Source organism: Hyla sarda, unplaced genomic scaffold (assembly GCF_029499605.1).
Source record: "Hyla sarda isolate aHylSar1 unplaced genomic scaffold, aHylSar1.hap1 scaffold_2868, whole genome shotgun sequence".
In the NCBI taxonomy this organism is placed as follows: Eukaryota; Metazoa; Chordata; class Amphibia; order Anura; family Hylidae; genus Hyla; species Hyla sarda.
In genome coordinates this window covers 12365-29010 of record NW_026609574.1, presented here as the reverse complement: position 1 = coordinate 29010, position 16646 = coordinate 12365, and the positions used below count along the sequence as shown (strand labels likewise).

The 16646-nt window shown below is 55.2% G+C and overlaps 18 non-coding genes across 18 annotated transcripts; all 18 read right to left on the bottom strand.

Annotated features, from left to right (window-relative positions):
- Positions 1–674: 674 nt before the first annotated feature.
- On the bottom strand, positions 675–838 carry LOC130326746 (U1 spliceosomal RNA). The gene has a single exon (XR_008871308.1). It is a non-coding gene; the product is annotated as a U1 spliceosomal RNA (small nuclear RNA).
- A 740-nt stretch (positions 839–1578) lies between these two features.
- LOC130326744 (U1 spliceosomal RNA) lies at positions 1579–1742 on the bottom strand. Its single transcript, XR_008871306.1, has one exon. It is a non-coding gene; the product is annotated as a U1 spliceosomal RNA (small nuclear RNA).
- Positions 1743–2493: 751 nt separating this feature from the next.
- Positions 2494–2657, bottom strand: LOC130326742 (U1 spliceosomal RNA). Its single transcript, XR_008871305.1, has one exon. It is a non-coding gene; the product is annotated as a U1 spliceosomal RNA (small nuclear RNA).
- Positions 2658–3400: 743 nt separating this feature from the next.
- LOC130326716 (U1 spliceosomal RNA) lies at positions 3401–3565 on the bottom strand. The gene has a single exon (XR_008871281.1). It is a non-coding gene; the product is annotated as a U1 spliceosomal RNA (small nuclear RNA).
- A 740-nt stretch (positions 3566–4305) lies between these two features.
- Positions 4306–4469, bottom strand: LOC130326741 (U1 spliceosomal RNA). Its single transcript, XR_008871304.1, has one exon. It is a non-coding gene; the product is annotated as a U1 spliceosomal RNA (small nuclear RNA).
- Positions 4470–5213: 744 nt separating this feature from the next.
- On the bottom strand, positions 5214–5378 carry LOC130326747 (U1 spliceosomal RNA). The gene has a single exon (XR_008871309.1). It is a non-coding gene; the product is annotated as a U1 spliceosomal RNA (small nuclear RNA).
- A 725-nt stretch (positions 5379–6103) lies between these two features.
- On the bottom strand, positions 6104–6267 carry LOC130326739 (U1 spliceosomal RNA). The gene has a single exon (XR_008871302.1). It is a non-coding gene; the product is annotated as a U1 spliceosomal RNA (small nuclear RNA).
- A 751-nt stretch (positions 6268–7018) lies between these two features.
- On the bottom strand, positions 7019–7182 carry LOC130326738 (U1 spliceosomal RNA). The gene has a single exon (XR_008871301.1). It is a non-coding gene; the product is annotated as a U1 spliceosomal RNA (small nuclear RNA).
- A 750-nt stretch (positions 7183–7932) lies between these two features.
- LOC130326737 (U1 spliceosomal RNA) lies at positions 7933–8096 on the bottom strand. Its single transcript, XR_008871300.1, has one exon. It is a non-coding gene; the product is annotated as a U1 spliceosomal RNA (small nuclear RNA).
- Positions 8097–8845: 749 nt separating this feature from the next.
- LOC130326736 (U1 spliceosomal RNA) lies at positions 8846–9009 on the bottom strand. Its single transcript, XR_008871299.1, has one exon. It is a non-coding gene; the product is annotated as a U1 spliceosomal RNA (small nuclear RNA).
- A 748-nt stretch (positions 9010–9757) lies between these two features.
- Positions 9758–9921, bottom strand: LOC130326735 (U1 spliceosomal RNA). Its single transcript, XR_008871298.1, has one exon. It is a non-coding gene; the product is annotated as a U1 spliceosomal RNA (small nuclear RNA).
- Positions 9922–10671: 750 nt separating this feature from the next.
- LOC130326734 (U1 spliceosomal RNA) lies at positions 10672–10835 on the bottom strand. The gene has a single exon (XR_008871297.1). It is a non-coding gene; the product is annotated as a U1 spliceosomal RNA (small nuclear RNA).
- A 748-nt stretch (positions 10836–11583) lies between these two features.
- LOC130326733 (U1 spliceosomal RNA) lies at positions 11584–11747 on the bottom strand. The gene has a single exon (XR_008871296.1). It is a non-coding gene; the product is annotated as a U1 spliceosomal RNA (small nuclear RNA).
- Positions 11748–12495: 748 nt separating this feature from the next.
- Positions 12496–12659, bottom strand: LOC130326731 (U1 spliceosomal RNA). The gene has a single exon (XR_008871295.1). It is a non-coding gene; the product is annotated as a U1 spliceosomal RNA (small nuclear RNA).
- Positions 12660–13410: 751 nt separating this feature from the next.
- Positions 13411–13574, bottom strand: LOC130326730 (U1 spliceosomal RNA). Its single transcript, XR_008871294.1, has one exon. It is a non-coding gene; the product is annotated as a U1 spliceosomal RNA (small nuclear RNA).
- Positions 13575–14322: 748 nt separating this feature from the next.
- LOC130326729 (U1 spliceosomal RNA) lies at positions 14323–14486 on the bottom strand. The gene has a single exon (XR_008871293.1). It is a non-coding gene; the product is annotated as a U1 spliceosomal RNA (small nuclear RNA).
- A 750-nt stretch (positions 14487–15236) lies between these two features.
- Positions 15237–15402, bottom strand: LOC130326745 (U1 spliceosomal RNA). Its single transcript, XR_008871307.1, has one exon. It is a non-coding gene; the product is annotated as a U1 spliceosomal RNA (small nuclear RNA).
- Positions 15403–16152: 750 nt separating this feature from the next.
- On the bottom strand, positions 16153–16316 carry LOC130326727 (U1 spliceosomal RNA). The gene has a single exon (XR_008871291.1). It is a non-coding gene; the product is annotated as a U1 spliceosomal RNA (small nuclear RNA).
- Between the last annotated feature and the right edge of the window lie 330 nt (positions 16317–16646).

Sequence of the window (16646 nt, the reverse complement as noted above, 5' to 3'; positions counted from 1 at the left end):
CTCATGGTTTTGGTTTGGGGAGGGGGGCCAGTACAGTTGCAGAACATACAGATACAAGTGGAGAAGGGTGGAGACCCTGACCCACCCCCCGCGACTAAGGCGTCCCAAGGGTCCGGATTCACTTTGCGGCGTGCATCACAACACTGCAAAGACGCCACAGACAGACACAAACTGGATATTTGCATGGATGGGCGGTGCGGTGCAGCCGCTCGCTCACAGTCTCAACATTGCCACGCCTACAAGGAGGAAGGCTCAGGGCTGCATACGGAGGAAAGGAGGTTAGGAAAGTCAAGCTGAAAGGCATACACACACACACACACACACACACACACACACACACACACACACACACACACACACACACAACACAACACAACACAACACAACTTCAAGAAAATAAATGGACCGGCCGGGATGGATGGCACTGCAGATTGACCACAAGGGGGAGACGCAGGCCCATGGATGAATGAAAGCAAAGCACCCGCACACACTCGATTCTCGCACGGAGGCTCAACCATCGCACCCCACGGTGTGCTCAGCCCTGAAGATCACCCAAACACAGCAGGAAAACTCGACTGATAAAATGTGGAGGAGGAGAAGAAGATGGAGCAGGCGCACCACTTCTGCAGCCACCCAGGGCACAACAGACGAGCACTATTTTTGACCAGAGGAAATCAGGGAAAGCGCGAACGCAGTCCCCCACTACCACAAATTATGCAGTCGAGTTTCCCGCATTTGGGGAAATCGCAGGGGTCAGCACACCCGGAGTGCAATGGATGAGCCTCACCCTGGGAGAACCACCTTAGTGATCATGGTATCTCCCCTGCCAGGTAAGTATGAGTTGTTCGGCGCCTAGCCGGAGAGGCGCCCCTCGGACGCAGACCACCTCCATTGGTGCGATTTCGGCTCCTTTCCCTCATGGTTTTGGTTTGGGGGAGGGGGGCCAGTACAGTTGCAGAACATACAGATAACAAGTGGAGAAGGGTGGAGACCCTGACCCACCCCCCCGCGACTAAGGCGTCCCAAGGGTCCGGATTCACTTTGCGGCGTGCATCACAACACTGCAAAGACGCCACAGACAGACACAAAACTGGATATTTGCATGGATGGGCGGTGCGGTGCAGCCGCTCGCTCACAGTCTCAACATTGCCACGCCTACAAGGAGAAGGCTCAGGGCTGCATACGGAGGAAAGGAGGTTAGGAAGTCAAGCTGAAAGGCATACACACACACACACACACACACACACACACACACACACACACACAACACAACACACACACACAACACAACTTCAAGAAAATAAATGGACCGGCCGGGATGGATGGCACTGCAGATTGACCACAAGGGGGAGACGCAGGCCCATGGATGAATGAAAGCAAAGCACCCGCACACACTCGATTCTCGCACGGAGGCTCAACCATCGCACCCCACGGTGTGCTCAGCCCTGAAGATCACCCAAACACAGCAGGAAAACTCGACTGATAAATGTGGAGGAGGAGAAGAAGATGGAGCAGGCGCACCACTTCTGCAGCCACCCAGGGCACAACAGACGAGCACTATTTTTGACCAGAGGAAATCAGGGGAAAGCGCGAACGCAGTCCCCCACTACCACAAATTATGCAGTCGAGTTTCCCGCATTTGGGGAAATCGCAGGGGTCAGCACACCCGGAGTGCAATGGATGAGCCTCACCCTGGGAGAACCACCTTAGTGATCATGGTATCTCCCCTGCCAGGTAAGTATGAGTTGTTCGGCGGCCCTAGCCGGAGAGGCGCCCCTCGGACGCAGACCACCTCCATTGGTGCGATTTCGGCTCCTTTCCCTCATGGTTTTGGTTTGGGGGAGGGGGGCAGTACAGTTGCAGAACATACAGATACAAGTGGAGAAGGGTGGAGACCCTGACCCACCCCCCCGCGACTAAGGCGTCCCAAGGGTCCGGATTCACTTTGCGGCGTGCATCACAACACTGCAAAGACGCCACAGACAGACACAAAAACTGGATATTTGCATGGATGGGCGGTGCGGTGCAGCCGCTCGCTCACAGTCTCAACATTGCCACGCCTACAAGGAGGAAGGCTCAGGGCTGCATACGGAGGAAAGGAGGTTAGGAAGTCAAGCTGAAAGGCATACACACACACACACACACACACACACACACACACACACACACACACACACAACACAACACAACACAACACAACACAACTTCAAGAAAATAAATGGACCGGCCGGGATGGATGGCACTGCAGATTGACCACAAGGGGGAGACGCAGGCCCATGGATGAATGAAAGCAAAGCACCCGCACACACTCGATTCTCGCACGGAGGCTCAACCATCGCACCCCACGGTGTGCTCAGCCCTGAAGATCACCCAAACACAGCAGGAAAACTCGACTGATAAAATGTGGAGGAGGAGAAGAAGATGGAGCAGGCGCACCACTTCTGCAGCCACCCAGGGCACAACAGACGAGCACTATTTTTGACCAGAGGAAATCAGGGGAAAGCGCGAACGCAGTCCCCCACTACCACAAATTATGCAGTCGAGTTTCCCGCATTTGGGGAAATCGCAGGGGTCAGCACACCCGGAGTGCAATGGATGAGCCTCACCCTGGGAGAACCACCTTAGTGATCATGGTATCTCCCCTGCCAGGTAAGTATGAGTTGTTCGGCGCCTAGCCGGAGAGGCGCCCCTCGGACGCAGACCACCTCCATTGGTGCGATTTCGGCTCCTTTCCCTCATGGTTTTGGTTTGGGGGAGGGGGGCCAGTACAGTTGCAGAACATACAGATACAAGTGGAGAAGGGTGGAGACCCTGACCCACCCCCCGCGACTAAGGCGTCCCAAGGGTCCGGATTCACTTTGCGGCGTGCATCACAACACTGCAAAGACGCCACAGACAGACACAAAACTGGATATTTGCATGGATGGGCGGTGCGGTGCAGCCGCTCGCTCACAGTCTCAACATTGCCACGCCTACAAGGAGGAAGGCTCAGGGCTGCATACGGAGGAAAGGAGGTTAGGAAGTCAAGCTGAAAGGCATACACCACACACACACACACACACACACACACACACACACACACACAACACAACACAACACAACACAACACAACTTCAAGAAAATAAATGGACCGGCCGGGATGGATGGCACTGCAGATTGACCACAAGGGGGAGACGCAGGCCCATGGATGAATGAAAGCAAAGCACCCGCACACACTCGATTCTCGCACGGAGGCTCAACCATCGCACCCCACGGTGTGCTCAGCCCTGAAGATCACCCAAACACAGCAGGAAAACTCGACTGATAAAATGTGGAGGAGGAGAAGAAGATGGAGCAGGCGCACCACTTCTGCAGCCACCCAGGGCACAACAGACGAGCACTATTTTTGACCAGAGGAAATCAGGGGAAAGCGCGAACGCAGTCCCCCCACTACCACAAATTATGCAGTCGAGTTTCCCGCATTTGGGGAAATCGCAGGGGTCAGCACACCCGGAGTGCAATGGATGAGCCTCACCCTGGGAGAACCACCTTAGTGATCATGGTATCTCCCCTGCCAGGTAAGTATGAGTTGTTCGGCGCCTAGCCGGAGAGGCGCCCCTCGGACGCAGACCACCTCCATTGGTGCGATTTCGGCTCCTTTCCCTCATGGTTTTGGTTTGGGGGAGGGGGGCCAGTACAGTTGCAGAACATACAGATACAAGTGGAGAAGGGTGGAGACCCTGACCCACCCCCCGCGACTAAGGCGTCCCAAGGGTCCGGATTCACTTTGCGGCGTGCATCACAACACTGCAAAGACGCCACAGACAGACACAAAACTGGATATTTGCATGGATGGGCGGTGCGGTGCAGCCGCTCGCTCACAGTCTCAACATTGCCACGCCTACAAGGAGGAAGGCTCAGGGCTGCATACGGAGGAAAGGAGGTTAGGAAGTCAAGCTGAAAGGCATACACACACACACACACACACACACACACACACACACACACACACACAACACAACACAACACAACACAAACTTCAAGAAAATAAATGGACCGGCCGGGATGGATGGCACTGCAGATTGACCACAAGGGGGAGACGCAGGCCCATGGATGAATGAAAGCAAAGCACCCGCACACACTCGATTCTCGCACGGAGGCTCAACCATCGCACCCCACGGTGTGCTCAGCCCTGAAGATCACCCAAACACAGCAGGAAAACTCGACTGATAAAATGTGGAGGAGGAGAAGAAGATGGAGCAGGCGCACCACTTCTGCAGCCACCCAGGGCACAACAGACGAGCACTATTTTTGACCAGAGGAAATCAGGGGAAAGCGCGAACGCAGTCCCCCACTACCACAAATTATGCAGTCGAGTTTCCCGCATTTGGGGAAATCGCAGGGGTCAGCACACCCGGAGTGCAATGGATGAGCCTCACCCTGGGAGAACCACCTTAGTGATCATGGTATCTCCCCTGCCAGGTAAGTATGAGTTGTTCGGCGCCTAGCCGGAGAGGCGCCCCTCGGACGCAGACCACCTCCATTGGTGCGATTTCGGCTCCTTTCCCTCATGGTTTTGGTTTGGGGGAGGGGGGCCAGTACAGTTGCAGAACATACAGATACAAGTGGAGAAGGGTGGAGACCCTGACCCACCCCCCGCGACTAAGGCGTCCCAAGGGTCCGGATTCACTTTGCGGCGTGCATCACAACACTGCAAAGACGCCACAGACAGACACAAAACTGGATATTTGCATGGATGGGCGGTGCGGTGCAGCCGCTCGCTCACAGTCTCAACATTGCCACGCCTACAAGGAGGAAGGCTCAGGGCTGCATACGGAGGAAAGGAGGTTAGGAAGTCAAGCTGAAAGGCATACACACACACACACACACACACACACACACACACACACACACACACAACACAACACAACACAACACAACACAACTTCAAGAAAATAAATGGACCGGCCGGGATGGATGGCACTGCAGATTGACCACAAGGGGGAGACGCAGGCCCATGGATGAATGAAAGCAAAGCACCCGCACACACTCGATTCTCGCACGGAGGCTCAACCATCGCACCCCACGGTGTGCTCAGCCCTGAAGATCACCCAAACACAGCAGGAAAACTCGACTGATAAAATGTGGAGGAGGAGAAGAAGATGGAGCAGGCGCACCACTTCTGCAGCCACCCAGGGCACAACAGACGAGCACTATTTTTGACCAGAGGAAATCAGGGGAAAGCGCGAACGCAGTCCCCCACTACCACAAATTATGCAGTCGAGTTTCCCGCATTTGGGGAAATCGCAGGGGTCAGCACACCCGGAGTGCAATGGATGAGCCTCACCCTGGGAGAACCACCTTAGTGATCATGGTACTCTCCCCTGCCAGGTAAGTATGAGTTGTTCGGCGCCTAGCCGGAGAGGCGCCCCTCGGACGCAGACCACCTCCATTGGTGCGATTTCGGCTCCTTTCCCTCATGGTTTTGGTTTGGGGGAGGGGGGCCAGTACAGTTGCAGAACATACAGATACAAGTGGAGAAGGGTGGAGACCCTGACCCACCCCCCGCGACTAAGGCGTCCCAAGGGTCCGGATTCACTTTGCGGCGTGCATCACAACACTGCAAAGACGCCACAGACAGACACAAAACTGGATATTTGCATGGATGGGCGGTGCGGTGCAGCCGCTCGCTCACAGTCTCAACATTGCCACGCCTACAAGGAGGAAGGCTCAGGGCTGCATACGGAGGAAAGGAGGTTAGGAAGTCAAGCTGAAAGGCATACACACACACACACACACACACACACACACACACACACACACACACAACACAACACACAAGAAAATAAATGGACCGGCCGGGATGGATGGCACTGCAGATTGACCACAAGGGGGAGACGCAGGCCCATGGATGAATGAAAGCAAAGCACCCGCACACACTCGATTCTCGCACGGAGGCTCAACCATCGCACCCCACGGTGTGCTCAGCCCTGAAGATCACCCAAACACAGCAGGAAAACTCGACTGATAAAATGTGGAGGAGGAGAAGAAGATGGAGCAGGCGCACCACTTCTGCAGCCACCCAGGGCACAACAGACGAGCACTATTTTTGACCAGAGGAAATCAGGGGAAAGCGCGAACGCAGTCCCCCACTACCACAAATTATGCAGTCGAGTTTCCCGCATTTGGGGAAATCGCAGGGGTCAGCACACCCGGAGTGCAATGGATGAGCCTCACCCTGGGAGAACCACCTTAGTGATCATGGTATCTCCCCTGCCAGGTAAGTATGAGTTGTTCGGCGCCTAGCCGGAGAGGCGCCCCTCGGACGCAGACCACCTCCATTGGTGCGATTTCGGCTCCTTTCCCTCATGGTTTTGGTTTGGGGGAGGGGGGCCAGTACAGTTGCAGAACATACAGATACAAGTGGAGAAGGGTGGAGACCCTGACCCACCCCCCGCGACTAAGGCGTCCCAAGGGTCCGGATTCACTTTGCGGCGTGCATCACAACACTGCAAAGACGCCACAGACAGACACAAAACTGGATATTTGCATGGATGGGCGGTGCGGTGCAGCCGCTCGCTCACAGTCTCAACATTGCCACGCCTACAAGGAGGAAGGCTCAGGGCTGCATACGGAGGAAAGGAGGTTAGGAAGTCAAGCTGAAAGGCATACACACACACACACACACACACACACACACACACACACACACAACACAACACAACACAACACAACACAACACAACACAACTTCAAGAAAATAAATGGACCGGCCGGGATGGATGGCACTGCAGATTGACCACAAGGGGGAGACGCAGGCCCATGGATGAATGAAAGCAAAGCACCCGCACACACTCGATTCTCGCACGGAGGCTCAACCATCGCACCCCACGGTGTGCTCAGCCCTGAAGATCACCCAAACACAGCAGGAAAACTCGACTGATAAAATGTGGAGGAGGGAGAAGAAGATGGAGCAGGCGCACCACTTCTGCAGCCACCCAGGGCACAACAGACGAGCACTATTTTTGACCAGAGGAAATCAGGGGAAAGCGCGAACGCAGTCCCCCACTACCACAAATTATGCAGTCGAGTTTCCCGCATTTGGGGAAATCGCAGGGGTCAGCACACCCGGAGTGCAATGGATGAGCCTCACCCTGGGAGAACCACCTTAGTGATCATGGTATCTCCCCTGCCAGGTAAGTATGAGTTGTTCGGCGCCTAGCCGGAGAGGCGCCCCTCGGACGCAGACCACCTCCATTGGTGCGATTTCGGCTCCTTTCCCTCATGGTTTTGGTTTGGGGGAGGGGGGCCAGTACAGTTGCAGAACATACAGATACAAGTGGAGAAGGGTGGAGACCCTGACCCACCCCCCGCGACTAAGGCGTCCCAAGGGTCCGGATTCACTTTGCGGCGTGCATCACAACACTGCAAAGACGCCACAGACAGACACAAAACTGGATATTTGCATGGATGGGCGGTGCGGTGCAGCCGCTCGCTCACAGTCTCAACATTGCCACGCCTACAAGGAGGAAGGCTCAGGGCTGCATACGGAGGAAAGGAGGTTAGGAAGTCAAGCTGAAAGGCATACACACACACACACACACACACACACACACACACACACACACAACACAACACAACACAACACAACACAACACAACACAACTTCAAGAAAATAAATGGACCGGCCGGGATGGATGGCACTGCAGATTGACCACAAGGGGGAGACGCAGGCCCATGGATGAATGAAAGCAAAGCACCCGCACACACTCGATTCTCGCACGGAGGCTCAACCATCGCACCCCACGGTGTGCTCAGCCCTGAAGATCACCCAAACACAGCAGGAAAACTCGACTGATAAAATGTGGAGGAGGAGAAGAAGATGGAGCAGGCGCACCACTTCTGCAGCCACCCAGGGCACAACAGACGAGCACTATTTTTGACCAGAGGAAATCAGGGGAAAGCGCGAACGCAGTCCCCCACTACCACAAATTATGCAGTCGAGTTTCCCGCATTTGGGGAAATCGCAGGGGTCAGCACACCCGGAGTGCAATGGATGAGCCTCACCCTGGGAGAACCACCTTAGTGATCATGGTATCTCCCCTGCCAGGTAAGTATGAGTTGTTCGGCGCCTAGCCGGAGAGGCGCCCCTCGGACGCAGACCACCTCCATTGGTGCGATTTCGGCTCCTTTCCCTCATGGTTTTGGTTTGGGGGAGGGGGGCCAGTACAGTTGCAGAACATACAGATACAAGTGGAGAAGGGTGGAGACCCTGACCCACCCCCCCGCGACTAAGGCGTCCCAAGGGTCCGGATTCACTTTGCGGCGTGCATCACAACACTGCAAAGACGCCACAGACAGACACAAAACTGGATATTTGCATGGATGGGCGGTGCGGTGCAGCCGCTCGCTCACAGTCTCAACATTGCCACGCCTACAAGGAGGAAGGCTCAGGGCTGCATACGGAGGAAAGGAGGTTAGGAAGTCAAGCTGAAAGGCATACACACACACACACACACACACACACACACACACACACACAACACAACACAACACAACACAACACAACACAACACAACTTCAAGAAAATAAATGGACCGGCCGGGATGGATGGCACTGCAGATTGACCACAAGGGGGAGACGCAGGCCCATGGATGAATGAAAGCAAAGCACCCGCACACACTCGATTCTCGCACGGAGGCTCAACCATCGCACCCCACGGTGTGCTCAGCCCTGAAGATCACCCAAACACAGCAGGAAAACTCGACTGATAAAATGTGGAGGAGGAGAAGAAGATGGAGCAGGCGCACCACTTCTGCAGCCACCCAGGGCACAACAGACGAGCACTATTTTTGACCAGAGGAAATCAGGGGAAAGCGCGAACGCAGTCCCCCACTACCACAAATTATGCAGTCGAGTTTCCCGCATTTGGGGAAATCGCAGGGGTCAGCACACCCGGAGTGCAATGGATGAGCCTCACCCTGGGAGAACCACCTTAGTGATCATGGTATCTCCCCTGCCAGGTAAGTATGAGTTGTTCGGCGCCTAGCCGGAGAGGCGCCCCTCGGACGCAGACCACCTCCATTGGTGCGATTTCGGCTCCTTTCCCTCATGGTTTTGGTTTGGGGGAGGGGGGCCAGTACAGTTGCAGAACATACAGATACAAGTGGAGAAGGGTGGAGACCCTGACCCACCCCCCGCGACTAAGGCGTCCCAAGGGTCCGGATTCACTTTGCGGCGTGCATCACAACACTGCAAAGACGCCACAGACAGACACAAAACTGGATATTTGCATGGATGGGCGGTGCGGTGCAGCCGCTCGCTCACAGTCTCAACATTGCCACGCCTACAAGGAGGAAGGCTCAGGGCTGCATACGGAGGAAAGGAGGTTAGGAAGTCAAGCTGAAAGGCATACACACACACACACACACACACACACACACACACACACACACAACAACACAACACAACACAACACAACACAACACAACTTCAAGAAAATAAATGGACCGGCCGGGATGGATGGCACTGCAGATTGACCACAAGGGGGAGACGCAGGCCCATGGATGAATGAAAGCAAAGCACCCGCACACACTCGATTCTCGCACGGAGGCTCAACCATCGCACCCCACGGTGTGCTCAGCCCTGAAGATCACCCAAACACAGCAGGAAAACTCGACTGATAAAATGTGGAGGAGGAGAAGAAGATGGAGCAGGCGCACCACTTCTGCAGCCACCCAGGGCACAACAGACGAGCACTATTTTTGACCAGAGGAAATCAGGGGAAAGCGCGAACGCAGTCCCCCACTACCACAAATTATGCAGTCGAGTTTCCCGCATTTGGGGAAATCGCAGGGGTCAGCACACCCGGAGTGCAATGGATGAGCCTCACCCTGGGAGAACCACCTTAGTGATCATGGTATCTCCCCTGCCAGGTAAGTATGAGTTGTTCGGCGCCTAGCCGGAGAGGCGCCCCTCGGACGCAGACCACCTCCATTGGTGCGATTTCGGCTCCTTTCCCTCATGGTTTTGGTTTGGGGGAGGGGGGCCAGTACAGTTGCAGAACATACAGATACAAGTGGAGAAGGGTGGAGACCCTGACCCACCCCCCGCGACTAAGGCGTCCCAAGGGTCCGGATTCACTTTGCGGCGTGCATCACAACACTGCAAAGACGCCACAGACAGACACAAAACTGGATATTTGCATGGATGGGCGGTGCGGTGCAGCCGCTCGCTCACAGTCTCAACATTGCCACGCCTACAAGGAGGAAGGCTCAGGGCTGCATACGGAGGAAAGGAGGTTAGGAAGTCAAGCTGAAAGGCATACACACACACACACACACACACACACACACACACACACACACAACACAACACAACACAACACAACACAACACAACACAACTTCAAGAAAATAAATGGACCGGCCGGGATGGATGGCACTGCAGATTGACCACAAGGGGGAGACGCAGGCCCATGGATGAATGAAAGCAAAGCACCCGCACACACTCGATTCTCGCACGGAGGCTCAACCATCGCACCCCACGGTGTGCTCAGCCCTGAAGATCACCCAAACACAGCAGGAAAACTCGACTGATAAAATGTGGAGGAGGAGAAGAAGATGGAGCAGGCGCACCACTTCTGCAGCCACCCAGGGCACAACAGACGAGCACTATTTTTGACCAGAGGAAATCAGGGGAAAGCGCGAACGCAGTCCCCCACTACCACAAATTATGCAGTCGAGTTTCCCGCATTTGGGGAAATCGCAGGGGTCAGCACACCCGGAGTGCAATGGATGAGCCTCACCCTGGGAGAACCACCTTAGTGATCATGGTATCTCCCCTGCCAGGTAAGTATGAGTTGTTCGGCGCCTAGCCGGAGAGGCGCCCCTCGGACGCAGACCACCTCCATTGGTGCGATTTCGGCTCCTTTCCCTCATGGTTTTGGTTTGGGGGAGGGGGGCCAGTACAGTTGCAGAACATACAGATACAAGTGGAGAAGGGTGGAGACCCTGACCCACCCCCCGCGACTAAGGCGTCCCAAGGGTCCGGATTCACTTTGCGGCGTGCATCACAACACTGCAAAGACGCCACAGACAGACACAAAACTGGATATTTGCATGGATGGGCGGTGCGGTGCAGCCGCTCGCTCACAGTCTCAACATTGCCACGCCTACAAGGAGGAAGGCTCAGGGCTGCATACGGAGGAAAGGAGGTTAGGAAGTCAAGCTGAAAGGCATACACACACACACACACACACACACACACACACACACACACAACACAACACAACACAACACAACACAACACAACACAACTTCAAGAAAATAAATGGACCGGCCGGGATGGATGGCACTGCAGATTGACCACAAGGGGGAGACGCAGGCCCATGGATGAATGAAAGCAAAGCACCCGCACACACTCGATTCTCGCACGGAGGCTCAACCATCGCACCCCACGGTGTGCTCAGCCCTGAAGATCACCCAAACACAGCAGGAAAACTCGACTGATAAAATGTGGAGGAGGAGAAGAAGATGGAGCAGGCGCACCACTTCTGCAGCCACCCAGGGCACAACAGACGAGCACTATTTTTGACCAGAGGAAATCAGGGGAAAGCGCGAACGCAGTCCCCCACTACCACAAATTATGCAGTCGAGTTTCCCGCATTTGGGGAAATCGCAGGGGTCAGCACACCCGGAGTGCAATGGATGAGCCTCACCCTGGGAGAACCACCTTAGTGATCATGGTATCTCCCCTGCCAGGTAAGTATGAGTTGTTCGGCGCCTAGCCGGAGAGGCGCCCCTCGGACGCAGACCACCTCCATTGGTGCGATTTCGGCTCCTTTCCCTCATGGTTTTGGTTTGGGGGAGGGGGGCCAGTACAGTTGCAGAACATACAGATACAAGTGGAGAAGGGTGGAGACCCTGACCCACCCCCCGCGACTAAGGCGTCCCAAGGGTCCGGATTCACTTTGCGGCGTGCATCACAACACTGCAAAGACGCCACAGACAGACACAAAACTGGATATTTGCATGGATGGGCGGTGCGGTGCAGCCGCTCGCTCACAGTCTCAACATTGCCACGCCTACAAGGAGGAAGGCTCAGGGCTGCATACGGAGGAAAGGAGGTTAGGAAGTCAAGCTGAAAGGCATACACACACACACACACACACACACACACACACACACACACAACACAACACAACACAACACAACACAACACAACACAACTTCAAGAAAATAAATGGACCGGCCGGGATGGATGGCACTGCAGATTGACCACAAGGGGGAGACGCAGGCCCATGGATGAATGAAAGCAAAGCACCCGCACACACTCGATTCTCGCACGGAGGCTCAACCATCGCACCCCACGGTGTGCTCAGCCCTGAAGATCACCCAAACACAGCAGGAAAACTCGACTGATAAAATGTGGAGGAGGAGAAGAAGATGGAGCAGGCGCACCACTTCTGCAGCCACCCAGGGCACAACAGACGAGCACTATTTTTGACCAGAGGAAATCAGGGGAAAGCGCGAACGCAGTCCCCCACTACCACAAATTATGCAGTCGAGTTTCCCGCATTTGGGGAAATCGCAGGGGTCAGCACACCCGGAGTGCAATGGATGAGCCTCACCCTGGGAGAACCACCTTAGTGATCATGGTATCTCCCCTGCCAGGTAAGTATGAGTTGTTCGGCGCCTAGCCGGAGAGGCGCCCCTCGGACGCAGACCACCTCCATTGGTGCGATTTCGGCTCCTTTCCCTCATGGTTTTGGTTTGGGGGAGGGGGGCCAGTACAGTTGCAGAACATACAGATACAAGTGGAGAAGGGTGGAGACCCTGACCCACCCCCCGCGACTAAGGCGTCCCAAGGGTCCGGATTCACTTTGCGGCGTGCATCACAACACTGCAAAGACGCCACAGACAGACACAAAACTGGATATTTGCATGGATGGGCGGTGCGGTGCAGCCGCTCGCTCACAGTCTCAACATTGCCACGCCTACAAGGAGGAAGGCTCAGGGCTGCATACGGAGGAAAGGAGGTTAGGAAGTCAAGCTGAAAGGCATACACACACACACACACACACACACACACACACACACACACACAACACAACACAAACACAACACAACACAACACAACACAACTTCAAGAAAATAAATGGACCGGCCGGGATGGATGGCACTGCAGATTGACCACAAGGGGGAGACGCAGGCCCATGGATGAATGAAAGCAAAGCACCCGCACACACTCGATTCTCGCACGGAGGCTCAACCATCGCACCCCACGGTGTGCTCAGCCCTGAAGATCACCCAAACACAGCAGGAAAACTCGACTGATAAAATGTGGAGGAGGAGAAGAAGATGGAGCAGGCGCACCACTTCTGCAGCCACCCAGGGCACAACAGACGAGCACTATTTTTGACCAGAGGAAATCAGGGGAAAGCGCGAACGCAGTCCCCCACTACCACAAATTATGCAGTCGAGTTTCCCGCATTTGGGGAAATCGCAGGGGTCAGCACACCCGGAGTGCAATGGATGAGCCTCACCCTGGGAGAACCACCTTAGTGATCATGGTATCTCCCCTGCCAGGTAAGTATGAGTTGTTCGGCGCCTAGCCGGAGAGGCGCCCCTCGGACGCAGACCACCTCCATTGGTGCGATTTCGGCTCCTTTCCCTCATGGTTTTGGTTTGGGGGAGGGGGGCCAGTACAGTTGCAGAACATACAGATACAAGTGGAGAAGGGTGGAGACCCTGACCCACCCCCCGCGACTAAGGCGTCCCAAGGGTCCGGATTCACTTTGCGGCGTGCATCACAACACTGCAAAGACGCCACAGACAGACACAAAACTGGATATTTGCATGGATGGGCGGTGCGGTGCAGCCGCTCGCTCACAGTCTCAACATTGCCACGCCTACAAGGAGGAAGGCTCAGGGCTGCATACGGAGGAAAGGAGGTTAGGAAGTCAAGCTGAAAGGCATACACACACACACACACACACACACACACACACACACACACAACACAACACAACACAACACAACACAACACAACACAACTTCAAGAAAATAAATGGACCGGCCGGGATGGATGGCACTGCAGATTGACCACAAGGGGGAGACGCAGGCCCATGGATGAATGAAAGCAAAGCACCCGCACACACTCGATTCTCGCACGGAGGCTCAACCATCGCACCCCACGGTGTGCTCAGCCCTGAAGATCACCCAAACACAGCAGGAAAACTCGACTGATAAAATGTGGAGGAGGAGAAGAAGATGGAGCAGGCGCACCACTTCTGCAGCCACCCAGGGCACAACAGACGAGCACTATTTTTGACCAGAGGAAATCAGGGGAAAGCGCGAACGCAGTCCCCCACTACCACAAATTATGCAGTCGAGTTTCCCGCATTTGGGGAAATCGCAGGGGTCAGCACACCCGGAGTGCAATGGATGAGCCTCACCCTGGGAGAACCACCTTAGTGATCATGGTATCTCCCCTGCCAGGTAAGTATGAGTTGTTCGGCGCCTAGCCGGAGAGGCGCCCCTCGGACGCAGACCACCTCCATTGGTGCGATTTCGGCTCCTTTCCCTCATGGTTTTGGTTTGGGGGAGGGGGGCCAGTACAGTTGCAGAACATACAGATACAAGTGGAGAAGGGTGGAGACCCTGACCCACCCCCCGCGACTAAGGCGTCCCAAGGGTCCGGATTCACTTTGCGGCGTGCATCACAACACTGCAAAGACGCCACAGACAGACACAAAACTGGATATTTGCATGGATGGGCGGTGCGGTGCAGCCGCTCGCTCACAGTCTCAACATTGCCACGCCTACAAGGAGGAAGGCTCAGGGCTGCATACGGAGGAAAGGAGGTTAGGAAGTCAAGCTGAAAGGCATACACACACACACACACACACACACACACACACACACACACACAACACAACACAACACAACACAACACAACACAACACAACTTCAAGAAAATAAATGGACCGGCCGGGATGGATGGCACTGCAGATTGACCACAAGGGGGAGACGCAGGCCCATGGATGAATGAAAGCAAAGCACCCGCACACACTCGATTCTCGCACGGAGGCTCAACCATCGCACCCCACGGTGTGCTCAGCCCTGAAGATCACCCAAACACAGCAGGAAAACTCGACTGATAAAATGTGGAGGAGGAGAAGAAGATGGAGCAGGCGCACCACTTCTGCAGCCACCCAGGGCACAACAGACGAGCACTATTTTTGACCAGAGGAAATCAGGGGAAAGCGCGAACGCAGTCCCCCACTACCACAAATTATGCAGTCGAGTTTCCCGCATTTGGGGAAATCGCAGGGGTCAGCACACACCCGGAGTGCAATGGATGAGCCTCACCCTGGGAGAACCACCTTAGTGATCATGGTATCTCCCCTGCCAGGTAAGTATGAGTTGTTCGGCGCCTAGCCGGAGAGGCGCCCCTCGGACGCAGACCACCTCCATTGGTGCGATTTCGGCTCCTTTCCCTCATGGTTTTGGTTTGGGGGAGGGGGGCCAGTACAGTTGCAGAACATACAGATACAAGTGGAGAAGGGTGGAGACCCTGACCCACCCCCCGCGACTAAGGCGTCCCAAGGGTCCGGATTCACTTTGCGGCGTGCATCACAACACTGCAAAGACGCCACAGACAGACACAAAACTGGATATTTGCATGGATGGGCGGTGCGGTGCAGCCGCTCGCTCACAGTCTCAACATTGCCACGCCTACAAGGAGGAAGGCTCAGGGCTGCATACGGAGGAAAGGAGGTTAGGAAGTCAAGCTGAAAGGCATACACACACACACACACACACACACACACACACACACACACACAACACAACACAACACAACACAACACAACACAACACAACTTCAAGAAAATAAATGGACCGGCCGGGATGGATGGCACTGCAGATTGACCACAAGGGGGAGACGCAGGCCCATGGATGAATGAAAGCAAAGCACCCGCACACACTCGATTCTCGCACGGAGGCTCAACCATCGCACCCCACGGTGTGCTCAGCCCTGAAGATCACCCAAACACAGCAGGAAAACTCGACTGATAAAATGTGGAGGAGGAGAAGAAGATGGAGCAGGCGCACCACTTCTGCAGCCACCCAGGGCACAACAGACGAGCACTATTTTTGACCAGAGGAAATCAGGGGAAAGCGCGAACGCAGTCCCCCACTACCACAAATTATGCAGTCGAGTTTCCCGCATTTGGGGAAATCGCAGGGGTCAGCACACCCGGAGTGCAATGGATGAGCCTCACCCTGGGAGAACCACCTTAGTGATCATGGTATCTCCCCTGCCAGGTAAGTATGAGTTGTTCGGCGCCTAGCCGGAGAGGCGCCCCTCGGACGCAGACCACCTCCATTGGTGCGATTTCGGCTCCTTTCCCTCATGGTTTTGGTTTGGGGGAGGGGGGCCAGTACAGTTGCAGAACATACAGATACAAGTGGAGAAGGGTGGAGACCCTGACCCACCCCCCGCGACTAAGGCGTCCCAAGGGTCCGGATTCACTTTGCGGCGTGCATCACAACACTGCAAAGACGCCACAGACAGACACAAAACTGGATATTTGCATGGATGGGCGGTGCGGTGCAGCCGCTCGCTCACAGTCTCAACATTGCCACGCCTACAAGGAGGAAGG